This window comes from Myotis daubentonii, chromosome 3 (assembly GCF_963259705.1).
Source record: "Myotis daubentonii chromosome 3, mMyoDau2.1, whole genome shotgun sequence".
In the NCBI taxonomy this organism is placed as follows: Eukaryota; Metazoa; Chordata; class Mammalia; order Chiroptera; family Vespertilionidae; genus Myotis; species Myotis daubentonii.
In genome coordinates this window covers 10,685,865-10,700,550 of record NC_081842.1, presented here as the reverse complement: position 1 = coordinate 10,700,550, position 14,686 = coordinate 10,685,865, and the positions used below count along the sequence as shown (strand labels likewise).

Here is a 14,686-nt window from a genome sequence, read left to right as displayed (position 1 = left end):
GTTCTTCCTCCTGAAAGCAGAGATTTCAGGTACCTTTCAGCAACGCCACCATCTTAGAGTCCTTTAACTCTGGTCACACAGAAAACAGGAGATTTGCGTAATTGTGACAGTTTTGAGTAGCTGGCCTGAAAGTGGCATGTATCTCTTTTTTCTACATTCCAAAGGCCACCACTCAGTCACGCAGCAAGAGAGAAAAGTGTCTAAAGCACAGATATACCCTAGATATTTGGGTGATCCTAAAGTCTCTGCTACATTGGTTCCCTTTCTTAGGGAAGATTCCTGAGGCTTTCACTGGCTACCATATTTAAAAATTCAACACCTCCTGAGCCAAATATTGCAATAGGTCACCAGTCTGGAAGAAGAGAAGGCAATGTGCGCATGGAGGAAGAGATGACAATGCAGTATAAGCCAGGAAATGCCAGTAGCTGCCAGAAGCTAGGAAAGGTAAGGAACAGATTCTCCTCTAGAAACTCTGAAGAACTTTGAGCTTCCAGATTTTGAGTTAATTTCTGTTGTTTAAGCCTCCAAGTTCGTGGTAATTTGTTATAAAGGCAATAGGCAACTTATACACAGAGGAAAGTGAATTAAAGTCATAATTACAAGAATATGCTCAAAATGAATACATAAAAACTCCCTTTTGCATCAATATTAATTCTATATACATCCTGTTCAAATGAATTAACACTGTGTCTAAACTCATGGGGAGAAAGTGGATTTTGGCAAGCCTTCATTAACCATTTATTCTTAGTAAGAGCATTGTAATGTACTAGAGGCCCGGTGCACGAATTCATGCACATTGAAAGTAAATTAATTAGAAGGTGGCCAGGGAAGTGGGAGTAGGCGAAATGGGCCAGACACGCCCTGGAGCTAACCTCCCGTGGTCCCTCTCTGGCCAGCTGCACCTGGGGCAGTGCAGGGGCTCAAATGGCACCAGCAGAGTGAGTGGGGTCCCTCCTGCAGGTGGGGTCCCTTGGCCTGGCCTGCAGGGATCAGGCCAAAACTGACAGTCTGACATCCCCTGAGGGGTCCTGGAGTGCAAGAGGGCACTCTACAAAGTTGCTGTCACTTGGAAACTACTGCATTGAGTGTCTACCTCCTGGTGGTCAATGAGCAGCATACCTACCAGCCAGTCGGCTGGTCAGCCAGTCGCTTAGCCATAGATAGATAGATAGATAGATAGATAGATAGATAGATAGATAGTAGCCCGGTGCACAAATTCATGCACTCGTGCACAGGAGGGGATGTCCCTCAGTCCGGCCTGCACCCTCGCCAATCTAGGACCCTTTGGGCGATGTCTGACTGCCAGTTTAGAGCCGATCCCCTAAACTGGCAGTTGGACATCTCCCTCGTAATCTGGGACCTCTGGCTCCTAACCACTCGTCTGCCTGCCTGCCCGACCACCCCTAACCACTCTGCCTGCTGGCCTGGTTGCCCCCAACTGCCCCTCCCCCTGCTGGCCTGATTGCCCCAACTGCTCCCCCACCTGCCTGATCACCCCCAACTGCCCTCCCCTCCTGGCCTATTCACCGTCAAACACCTCTGCCTCAGCCCCGTCATCATGGCTTTGTCTGGAAGGACATCCAGAAGATCTCCTGGTCTAATTAGCATATTACCCTTTTATTAGTATAGATATAGACAGTTTGTTCACTTTATTGATGAAATTAGACATATTTGGGGAGATTATATTAGCACTTCATAAATTATTTGCTAAACAATCTATTATAAGATATTAGATATGAGAGCCAGAAACAAATCCTTTTTCTTTAACATATTTAAGTAATTTTCTGAACTGCGTTGTTCTATGACCATAAATTATTGTCAAATAAATATAATTAATTGCTCCTGAAAAATGAAAAATGTGAATGTCTTTACTGTGTGGGCTGAGCATATAGAAATATTTTCTTCCTTAATTAAATGAAAAATCATGCCCTGATCAGTTTGGCTCAGTGGATAGAGCGTCGGCTTGTGGACTGAAAGGTCCCAGGTTCAATTCCGGTCAAGCGCACCGTACATTGGTTGCGAGCACATCCCCAGTAGGAGGTGTGCAGGAGGCAGCTGGTCGATGTTTCTCTCTCATCGACATTTCTAACTCTCTATCCCTCTCCCTTCCTCTCTGTAAAAAATCAATAAAATGTATTTTTAAAAAAAAAAGAAAGAAAAATCATGGGAGGAAGGTCTCTGCTTCTCTTTCAGAGGATATGATCATAATTGTGTCTCCCTGAATGCCTGAGGTTGCTGCAGTCATTTTGGAAATATAGACTTGAACACAGCTGATATGTTGAGTTGAGCTGACGGCAGAGATGGAGAGCATGAATACATTGATCCCACCATTGAGCTGTTGAACCAACCATGGAACCACCCTGTGTTCTCTGATATAGTTAATTTCCACTTTTAGTGCGTATTCAATTATTTGAAACTGAAAATCTCTCAATTTAGGCAATGATCGTTACAATAAGGCCACTTAGGTTCATCGCTTCTGAATAATGTGTCTATTCAATGAAAAAATGATATTGTAAAACCCTTAATCATGTTCAACAATTAACCAGGACATGATTAAATCTATTTTAGGTTCCAGAGAAATAACATGGAAACTGAGATATTAAATAGCCTATCAGCAGTTTGGGGATTTTTTTTCCACATAAGGAATCAATTTGTGTTGCCATGACAGTGATTTCAGTTGATGCCTTTATTGAGCACTGGCAGTGCTCTCTAAATGGTACACTGAAATGGATAAATGGGCAGCAGATTTTTTGTAAAGAGCAAATGTATCCTTGGTTTGCTTGGTCACTACTTTCATGCTGATAGCAGAAAAAACTGGATTTCCTCTGTTGTAAGATTGATCTGAAAATAGAAAGCATCTTAAAATTTTAGCATACAGTCAATGAAGTGGTGATTGCACAAAATTTAATATTAAATTAACAGTTTTATAAATAATGGCATCTTTTATTCTATGAAATACATGAGCCCCACACCAGACTGACTGCCATGATGGCTCAGTATCTATTAACCAAACAAATAAAGCGTTTGTGTCTGGAATTTTGCAATGAACAAATATCTAAATATGAGAACACAATATCTCTACTGATTCTTTAAGTAAAGCTAAAATTAAATATTTTGCATACTGTTCTTACCTTATAAGAATACATGAGCTCATGTAAGAAAATTAATGATTCAACAAAAGATAACATTAATAAGTTAATTTATCTTAAAAGATATTTATTGTCATTGTTTTGTAACAGACAATAAAATTTCCAGAGGAAATCAGCATTGTTTTCTTGTACTTAATTTTTCCAGAATTCTTTCTATAAAAGAATAATTGAACCTTCTACTTTAGGAGTGTATGGTTTATACCATTATGCAATAGAAATGTTTTGAAATTTATAGTATGAAACTAGAAATTCACTCTCAATTCTACTTTGTTCAGAGTAATCATAATGATATCTTACCTTCAAAAGTTGTTTTGGGGATCAAGTAATGAAATATGTGTAAAAACTTTTTATGTTCTTTGGTTTTTATGACTGTTGTCAAAATCATAACAATTAAATAAATGTGGTGAGAGTTGATGTCTTCTTTATAGAGAAACTGAGCAATAAAAAATGTGTTCTGATAATAGCACAACATGACCAAATTGGGAAAAATAAAGATATTTATAAGTATCTATATATATAAAAGCCTAAGAAACTGTCCAACCATTCAATTGGTAGCTATGATACACACTGACACCAGGGGGCAGACTATCAATGCACAGGCATAGAAACATGCAACAGACAGATGAATCTCAGAGGGAAGGTGGGGGGAATTGCAGGAAGAGATTAACTAAAGATCTTATGTGCATACTAGAAACCCGGTGCATTGGGTCCCTTGCCCTGGCCTGTGGGGATCAGGCCAAAACCAGCTCTCCCACATCCCCCGAGGGTCCCAGGTTGCGAGAGAGCACAGGTCAGGCCGAGGGACCCCACCAGTGCACAAATCTGTGCACCAGGCCTCTAATCTATCCTATATAATAAAAGAGAAACATTTAAGTCGACCGCCCCTCCACTACACTCACCAGCCAATCAGGAGTGAGTATGCAAATTAACCCAACAAAGATGGCTGGTTAATTTGCATACACAGGCGCAGAACAGGAGAGCTGGTGGAAAGTGGAGTGGCTTGGGGAAATTGGTTCCCCAAGCCGCCAGACAGAGAGCAGAGAAGGAGAGCTGGTGGCTTGGAGAACTTGGCAGAGTGGGAAGCCATGGGACAGAGACAGAGCAGGAAGGGAAAACCAAGATCACAGGGAGCACCAGGAATTCTGGGAATAGTAGTTTTGGTGGCCGCCCCAGGACCGGAAGCCCAGAGCATGGGGAGCACCAGAAATGCTGGGAATCATAGTTTTGTTGACAGACGGATCTCCTAGACACTAGAGCAAAGTGAGCCTGGAGCAAGTTACTCTTGAGGTGGGGGATGGAGGGAAAGCAAAGGTGAGAGACATAAGTAAAATCAGAGTGTATAGGAAAAATTAAAGGGAAGATATCCTAAAACTTCCAGGAAATCTCCACCAATGAAGCAAAGAAAAAAAAATGCCTCTATTATTCTGTGAGCAACAAACCAAACTGAGTTGGGGTCTCAAACAATTCACTCATATGATTGCAAAGACAGACAGAAACTCCCAGATTGGAGAGGGCTCCCCTGAGGGATCCCATATTGGAGAGGGTGCACAAATGTCATGCACTGGGCCTCTAGTATATATATATATATATATATATATATATATATATATATATATATATATATATATATATGAGCTTAAGAGACCAAAAAGCCTAATGACTGGTCAACCTGTTGTTATGATGTGCACTGACCACCAGGGGGCAGAGGCTCAACACAGGAGCTGCCCCCTGGTGGTCAGTGCACTCCCACAGCTAACCTCCTGTGGCCAGCCAGCCAACCTCCCGCAGTCCCTCCCCCTGGCCAGCCCCCCCCCCAATCGGCCCCAATAACCAGACAGGCCAAGGGACCCCACCCATGCATGAATTCATGCACCAGGCCTCTATTCCTATGAAAAATCATGGGAGGAAGGTCTCTGCTTCTCTTTCAGAGGATATGATCATAATTGTGACTTTACAAGACAGTTTTCTTTCTTTTTTTTTAGTAAGAAAAACATAAAACAATAATTGCATATTCTCAGATTGAAGTTTCAAAAGTAATTAGAAATGGTTCCTGCCTTGAGGACATAGCATAATAGTATTTGGAGAGATAATAGATGCTAAGCATTAAGTGAGATAGAAGAAGTAAGGACAATGACTATGAGAATACAGAGAATGAATGCCTCATCAGAGAGATGGAAAATGCAGGTTCCATTCCCCAAAGTTATGTTTCCATAGCTCTTCATGTCTTGGACAAAATGAAATTCTTATTTCCAACTTTCATGTACTCAGGTTGATTTGGGTGCCATATAGCAGGCATCATGTTATACAAAATTGCAAAAAATTGAGGACAAGGCACAATCCACACCTCTTCACTGTAAGCATTCATAAGCACTCCTATGGCTCCTCAAAATTGTGTTTGCCTCATTAAATTAGGCATGTTGATGCTCCTTAGTAATTATGCACAGATATATTTTTCTTTATCTTATTAAAATACCTAATTGATGTACTCCTTCAAATACTTACTGAGCAAATACTATGTGCCAGACACTGGCCAGGGAGATAAAGATATGATGATGAACAAGATAAATAATATTTGCCCTCAGAGATCTAGTAAAGCAGTGCATCTCAAATCTAAATGCTCACTCAAATTATCAGGGATCTTTTATAAAATTCAGATTTTAATTCAGTTGGTCAGGCAAGGATCTAATAAGGTCCAAGGAGATAATGTTGCTATTGGTCTATGAATACCACTATGAATAGAAAGGTATTTAAACATACAGACAGGTAAACCAGTTATTGTAGTACAGTAGTTAATGGGAGACAGAGAAAACAGAAAGGTCAATAAGATAAATGGAAAGAAAGATATGCTTTGAAAATAGATCTTCTCACGTAAAAAAAAATTTAAAAAATATAGACCACAAGTATATGTGGGAAAGTAGGAATATTCACTAAGTATGTAACAATAGCTAATCCTATCTAATAAAAGACAAACATGCAAATTGACCATACCTTCACTATGCCCCCAAGCCACACACACCAGCCAATCAGAGCGACTGTATGCAAATTAACCCAACCAAGATGGCAGCCGGCAGTCACAGAGCTGGAGCAAGCAGGAGGCTTGGTTGCCCCCACGATGGAGGAAACCAAGCTTCCTGCCTGCTCTGGCCTCTGCTGAAGGAGTGGCTGGGGGCCTGGGCCTTTGGGAGCAGGGCGTGAACTACACAGCTGGGAGAGAGGCCTGGGTTGCTGGGAGCAGGGTGGGAACTATGCAGCTAGATGAGGGGCGGGAACTTCTGCCATGTCGCCATGGCAACGTGGCAGAAGTTCCCGCCCTGTAGCTGCTTGCTCATTCACTTACTCGCTCATTCATTCACTCATTCACTCACTCATTATTCACTCACTCACTCAGCAAACCCTCTCAGGTCCCTGGCACCAGGCCAGGCACTGAAGGTGAAGCAGGATAAGACAGAGCTATGTCCTCAAGATGTTAGTAATTCAGTAGGGCGAAGCATGCACATGAACAAGGCAGTTGTACGCACAGATGCACTGTACTGGGTTCGGTGAGGGCTGTAACTAACGCCGACCTTGTTCTCTTGATAAAATGGAGCCTCGGGATCCAGGCTGCCCCAAGCCTGTAGGCCCTGCGCCTAGGACCGGAGCAGCCGGGGTCACGGAACATGACAGAGGGTGCAGGTCGGGCTGTGGGTTCTGGCCCCACCCTTCATCCCCCCACCTCCATGCGCAAATTTTGTTCATTGGGCTACTAGTATATATATATATATATTCTAATTTAAAGCCATTTTACAAAATATATTCCAATTGACTTACAGAATTAAGCATAATTAGAAATAAAAGGAAACAAATAAAAAGTAGAAGTGAATACTCAACTAATCTAGAGTTGAAAAAGAACTTTTGCGTTATTAAAGGAATGAGGAAAATAAGAAAATAAAAATCTCAGTAAGTTGACAACAAAACTTAAACATTTATGCATTTCAAAAAGTGAACAAAAAGGTAAGAATCTGTTTCTTTTACTCTCCCTTAATAGAAACAGTTATATCCAGACTCTGGATTAATTAATAAAGTCATTTATTTATTAATCTCCTCCATTGATGGTAGATTGACCTTAACAAAACCTTTATGTCCCTTGGATCCTATGCACACACTTAAAATCTGCAATGAGCCCGGCTGGTGTGGCTCAGTAGTTGAGCATTGAGGTCACAGGAGGTCACAGCTCAATTCCCAGTCAGGGCACATGCCAGGGTTTTGGGCTTGATCCCCAGTGGGGGCATGTAGGAGGCAGCCTATCAATGATTCCCTCTCATCATTGATGTTTCTCACTTTCCCTTCCTCTCTGAAATCAATAAAAATATCTTTTTAAAAAATCTGCAATGAATATGCTACCAGTACTGTTTAGCAAGCTCTGAAGACTCTTGACAATAAGAGCTAATTTCACCTACCATTCCACACTTAATCATATTCTACTCCATTTATGAATTCCTTACTCTAGCGCTTTAATAAATCTAGTTCTTCCATTGTGTCTTTATTAAACTGTTTAACAAATTGATGCCTCCACCTTCCCCTCTGTTTTACTAAACCCAACAATGCATCTGAGAGCAACTTAGGTTTCACCTTTTCAACTACACCAAAGAGGTCCTTTGGACTTCATGGGAATGTCATAGCATGTGATACCTGTATTCACTTTAAGGAATTGAACAGGATGCTTTGATTTAAAACCATTTTTGAAAAAGTTATGTGGTCCAATGTTAATGCCAGTTTACATAGAGGACAGAAAGTGCCAAATGCTTAGCATATTATGTTGCATCTTTGAGCTACAAATAAATAACCACTGAGTTAATGGCTAACTCTGTGGGTGAGATGCTCATCATAGGGCTTTAAGTATTTTTAAGAGCTTTGATTATGTCTTTTACTAAATCACTTAACAGCCTTAGAATCTCTATATCAAGTTACTATAGTTAGGGTGGGGCTAAAAGTAGGTTTATAGTTGTTCATATGGAAAATAACACAATAATCCTATATAATAAAAGGCTAATATGAAAATTGTAGCCTCAGGAGTTCAACCAACTGGGAGTTCGACTGCTTGCTATGCTATGTGCTGACCGCCAGGGGGCGGCAAGGAATGAAGGAAGGCCCGGCTGGCAGCCGGCCACCAGGGGAAGGAAGGCCCCAATCAGCCCTGATCACCAGCCAGGCCTAGGGACCCTACAGGTGCACACATTTCATGCACTGGGCCTCTAGTTAATAGATAATAATACAAGAATAATCTGTTTTATGTACAACTGTAACCTACTTTTGCTCCATCCTGTACAAGCAGATGTTTCCTAAAAACTAAGATGCTCCAATGAATTCCATTGGTGCACTATATTTCATAAAATTAGGTAATGTTTATATCACTAAATTTGTCTTCCTTTGGATTAGAAAGAATTACTGCATTTTTAATAAAAATTTTAAATTCCTAACAGAATTTTAGAAGTTGGCCATATTCTAAACTATACATTAAAAAAAAACCTTAAAAACTGTATTATAATATATTAATCTAAAAGTTAGAGTTGTTATTATTTTAAATGTTACTTTTTATTAATATACATTGACTTACCTTATAAAAATATTTCTAGCAATTATTTATTCTCTATCTTATGTATACCTGGATTCAATGTTCATCATTCAGTTATTTTACAATGATTTCTTCATTTGTCTCTTATGTGGATTCACTCTAAGATGGGATGAGGCATAGCATATTCTCTGAGTTTTTATATGAATAAGTATACCAGTATTGCCATTTTGTACTTGAATAATAATTTTCCTGGTTATAATATTCTTGAGACATACTCTTCCCTTAGAATTTTGTAAATATTGTTCTATTATCTTCTGGCACACCATTTTTCCATGAAAGTATTTGAGCCCAACCAGATTTATTCCCTTTGTAAGTTCTTGGATAGCTAATGAATTCTTTCTTAATCCTTGAAATTCAATCACTTTTCCAGAATGTCATGAAATCGGTTATTCTAATGAATTTCTTAAAAACAGTGCACTTTTGATCTGTGAGAATTAGTTTCAATTTCAGAAATATTTTCTAGTATTATGTATTTTTTTAAATTCCATTTGTTGGATTTTCACTTCCATCACACCATTTATCTTTATTTTGGATCAACATTTCCCATATATTACGAACCTGAACATCTCAGATTACTTTATCATTTTCCTCTTCATTTCACTGAGACTGCTAGATGGCTTTCTTCTGTTACCATCTTAATTTTCCACATTGTCTAATTTGCTTCCTTCTACTTAACTAACTCTGTAATGGTGTCACTTTGGTCCTCTAGTCATTTAATTCTACAATCTCTTCTTTCAGCTCACTCACACATTTAATCATCTTTTATTCAAAGACGTCTCACCAGGCCAGCATGCTCAGTGGTTGAGCATTGACCTATGAACCAGAAGGTCACTGTTCAATTCCCAGTCAGGATACATGCCCAGTTGTGGGCTCAGTCCCCAATGGGGAGCATGCAGGAGGCAGCCAATCAATGATTCTCTCACATCATTGATGTTTCTATCTCTCTCTCCCTCTCCTTTCCTCTCTGAAATCAATAAAAATATATTTTTAAAAAAGACATCTCATTAAAATTACATTCTCTTTAAGTTTTTCTGTAGCATAAAACATTTGTGGTAAACTTGATTCTGTTTTTCTCTTTCGGTTTTATTTTCTTCAAATGAATTATTTTGTCCTTTCTATGCTTTAAGCCTATCTTTATTTTTGCTTTGGCATTCTGTATACTTTCCATGTTTACTCCATGATTAACTTGGTCTTTCTTAAGATATTTTACTTGTTTTGACATAGGATGGAAACATTTATGTTTATATTCTTCCCAACTTACCTGAGACTTATTAAAATTTTGTTTTAGTTTTATCAAATTTATTGGGGTGAGAGTGGTTAATAAAATTATATGTTTCTAATGTACAATTCTATAATACATCATTTGTAAATTTCATTGTGTTCATATAAATTTTTTCTTAAGACTTTATTCAAGGGTTGACAGAAGGTATTTTAGGCACATTTTTATAACCTAAAAGCCTATAATATAGGAGAAAAAAATCAAGTGGATATACTAGTGTCTTGGGTTGAGAATTTGATCTTTGGATCATGATTGGATGAAGAAAATTCCCTAACTACCTAATTATGAACACTATAACAACTCATCTACAGAGTACTTAAATTATAACTTCTTTCTAAGAGATTATTTTTCCTATTAATTTAATGTCTCTCTTACCACTTCCATCAGGAGTATTTATCAAAATATATCCTTAAAACACATTTAAAAAATAAAAATTTGGGCTACCCCAGCAGTTGGGAGGCGAGCAGACCGCTATGTCTCTGACAATGAGCCTAAAACACTACACTGCTGCAGTGCCTGCTGAATACCTAGGCCCTGTGCACCCTGGGGCGACGCCTGAGCACCTGGGCTGGAGCCTAGAGAACCCTGCTTGAAACACCGTCCTCTATGACAGTGGTTCTCAACCTTCTGGCCCTTTAAATACAGTTCCTCATGTTGTGAACCAACCATAAAATTATTTTCGTTGCTACTTCATAACTGTAATGTTGCTACTGTTATGAATCATAATGTAAATATCTGATATGCAGGATGGTCTTAGGCGACCCCTGTGAAAGGGTTGTTCGACTGCCAAAGGGGTCGCGACCCACAGGTTGAGAACCGCTGCTCTATGAGGTTGCGGCGCCAAAAACAACTGCCAGACGGCATTCCCACAGAGCCAGGTCTATTGGCAGATTGGCCCACATTCAAACCGGTGGACATCTGAAGGAACAGACACCCCGGACTGTGCTTGAGAACATCCTCCTAACCGCCCGGAATCTTCCAGGGCCATACCAGAGTCAGTGGTGAAGCCAGTGCCAGCACCACAGGTGGTCCAGTTCTCCAGCCCCACAGCCTGGAGCTGCAGCTTCCTGAGCTCAACCCCCCCTTCCCCCCCCCCCCCCCCGCCAACACACACACACACACACACACACACACACACAACCCTGGCTCCAAGTCTGCTAGCTTCTGGCAAGAGGAAGCAGAGGCTGAGATTGTCAGTTTCAGCAAGGATTGAACCCAGGGCTGCTTCTCTCCCAAGGTCCTTTTACCGAGCCTCCTGGGAATTCTGGTGCCTCCTCCCTCACCAGCTCCCTCAATCTGACCTTTGCCATGCCTCTCCTGGTTTGGCTAGCAGACCTCTTACATTCCCTCAATCTGACCTTTGCCACGCCTCTCCTGGTTTGGCTCGCAGACCTCTTACATGCACGCTGAGCTGTAGATGTGGGTGTATTTTTGTATTTTTGCAGGATCTGCAAGACACTACTGTGGCCATGGCTCATCCAGGTGACAGAATCCCTGTTGCTACCCTGCGAATGGACACAGTGTTGGAGGATACCCAGCCTTTGATTGGTCATTCCCCCAGTGTGCATCATTCTCTCTCTCTCTCTCTCTCTCTCTCTCTCTCTCTCTCTTTCTCTCTCTCTCCTGAGAGGACTGTCAGTCCCAGAACATGTAGCAGTGGGCCTGGGCTGCAGAATGACAATCCTGAGAAACCAGCCCAGCTTCTGGCAGGAAAGGCAGAGGAGGTAGATGCCTTTGCTCTGCGCTTCCCAAACACCAGCAATAGTATCTCTGGAGAAGATGAACTAGAGCCCTTCCAGGATGGAGCTGGTGAGGAGGCAGAGGAAACAATGGGAGAAAGCATGAGTATGAATGAAGGGAAGGGGGCAGCAGGAACACAAGCATCTGCCAGAGCAGAAGAGCCCGAGACACACACAGAAGTGAGAGAAGCAGAGGGATCCTGGGGGCTACTGAGGCCAAGGAGCCAGAAGGATCTTCAAAGGATAAGGACTCTGCAGGTAGGACATTAAGTCCAGAGTTGGCCTCCAGCATCCCGGAGTTTCTTCAGGCCGGACAACTTGAGTTCCTTGAGCCAGCCCCACCAACCAGTACTACAGTCTTATCTTCAGAGCTTCTGGAGCCTCTATTGGCCAGGCTTCCCCCTCCTCCGGCCCAACTTGCTGGCCCCAGACTCCATCAAGATCCCTACGAGACAGGACTGAGCCACCATGCTAAGCTCTTCAGCTTCTATGCTAAAATGTCCATAGAGACAAAGGCTCTTGAGATGGTGGAGAAGTGCCTGGACAAGTATTTCCAACATCTTTGCAATGACCTAGAATGCATTTGCTGTCCATGATGGCCGCAAGACTGTGAGGTCAAGGACCTGGATCTGCTGATGCGAAGGCAGGGCCTGGGCACAGACCGAGTCTCCCTGCACGTGCTTGTGGAGCAGCACCTGCCCCTGGAGTACCGGCAGCTCCTCATTCCTTGTATGTTCAGTGACAACACCGTCTTCCCTGGCCAGTAAAGGTCAGACTTCAACACCTGCTCTGCTCCCATAGGGGTCCCCTTGGCCCCACATCTCTTCCAGGTCTCCTCACCATGCACCACCATCAATAAAGTGTCACGCTCTGGCCGGTCCATTCAGTGGTTAGAGCATCAGCCCACAGAGGGGTCCTGGTTCAATTCCTAATCAAGGGCACACGCCTCCCTTGTAGGTTCCCCAGCCCCGGTAGGAGCGTGTGTAGGAGGCAACCAATCAATGTGTCTGTCTCTTGGATGTTTCTCTCTCCTCTTCCTCCCTCCCACTCTCTGGAAATCAATGAAAAAAATATCCCTGGGTGAGGATTAAAAACAGAAAGAAAGAATGTAACAAAGAGAAAAAAATAAATAAAATAAAATTCCTCAGAACATAGAACTGCCTGATAAATAAAGCTAGATCAAAAGTTCACCAAAGAATTACCAGAAGAAAAAAATAAACAAAAAGTTCCCCCTTAAGTTCACTTTCAAATTATTTAAGTCATTATGGCCTAAAATTATTTATGTGACATTTATGCCTAACTTTACCTATCAATGCCAATTTGGTCTATATTCTAAGATATTTCATTTTCTTACTCCCATCATTATAACAATTAAAAACTGAACAAACTAAAAATAAACAACTTTTCTTGGACCCATCAGAGAGCCGAGCTCACAGAGTTAACTGACTCTCTGATATTTGAGGAGACTGGCAAATGCACAGGATCAATAGCCCAGATCTGCTTACTTGGAGCAGAAGCCACTGGAGTCATAAACTGGTAGGAACACTTACATGGGAATTTTGATGACTCACTGAAGTTAGGTTATGAGATGAGTGAGAAATTCTTGAGGGGCCCCAGTCTTAGGAAGATGCTCCTGATTTCCAAGGTTTTACCTCCAGTTGCCCCACCATGATCTCCCATTCAAGAGTCAAGAAAGATTCCTTGGTAGCTCTCGTATGGAGGGGAGGGGGGGATAAACCATTTTTTAAATGACCAGAGCATTTGCGCACTCTTCAGCAGAAAAGACTTTAGCCACAGGCTTACAGTACATGTCCCTATTCCCTTTAGCTATTTTCTCACCTGGGTAGGTGGGGGATAAATAAGAAACACTGGTAACATTTACAGCTCAGGGACATAGGCTCAGTCCCCTAAAATAATAAAATGTACTCCTTTCTTTTATACTTTACATCCACAAAAACAAGACTCTAGTACAATAGCAAATAATTACAGGTAAAAAGCTGAAAACCTCAGGCTGTGTCTGAGGAGGCTTTCTTATAGGAGTCCTAAGCCAACATATGAGACAAAATAAAGTCACTAGAGGAATTTGAGCCTCTGGCAGCTGAGGTTACAGCAAACTTTATATAAACACTAAATCCTAACCAGATTATCATAATATTTCAAACTAAATGCGTTTTACCTCACTCTTATTGTCAATTACATCCTACTGGTTTTTAAAAATTACGAAAAATTCTAAAGGTAAGGAATAATGTCAGCCAAAAGATACAAAGCAAGCATTACTTCAATCAATAAATAATAAATAAATAAATAAATAAATAAATAAATAAATAAATAAATAAATAAATACTAGACTCAGATATTACACCAATTTTGAAATTATTATACTGGACATTTAAAGTAACTACGATTCATATATTAAGAGTTCATGAAAGATGGGGAAAATGTTCTAAAGAGGAATTGTAAAATCCAACCAGTTTAATTTGCTGTACACAACAGAAAATAGGAGTAAATAAGCAGAATAATGGAAACTGTAAGAAAAATAAAATAACTAAGAGAAATCAAGTGGAAATGACAGTTCTGTTTGTCTCATAAGCATTGTACTCTAGTTACCTACTAAAGAGGAACAGGTTAACAATTCTGAAGTGATACACATGTATACTGGAACTGAGAAAATTAATTTCAGATATTGGGAGTTAGGTTTCTCACTGTTGAGAGGTACTTTAAATATTTTTATTGATTTCAGAGAGGAAGGGAGAGGGGCAGAGAGATGGAAGCATCAATGATGAGAATCATTGATCAGCTGCTTCCTGCACTCCCCCTACTGTGGATCAAGCCTGCAACCCAGGCATCTGCCCCTGATGGGACCCCGGAACCCAGGACCCTTTAGTCCGCAGGCCCATGTTGAGTGGTA

General features: G+C 41.0%; 1 pseudogene; it reads left to right on the top strand.

Annotated features, from left to right (window-relative positions):
* The first annotated feature begins 378 nt into the window (after nucleotides 1-378).
* LOC132231828 (centromere protein T-like) lies at nucleotides 379-12,660 on the top strand (annotated as a pseudogene).
* Nucleotides 12,661-14,686: the final 2,026 nt, after the last annotated feature.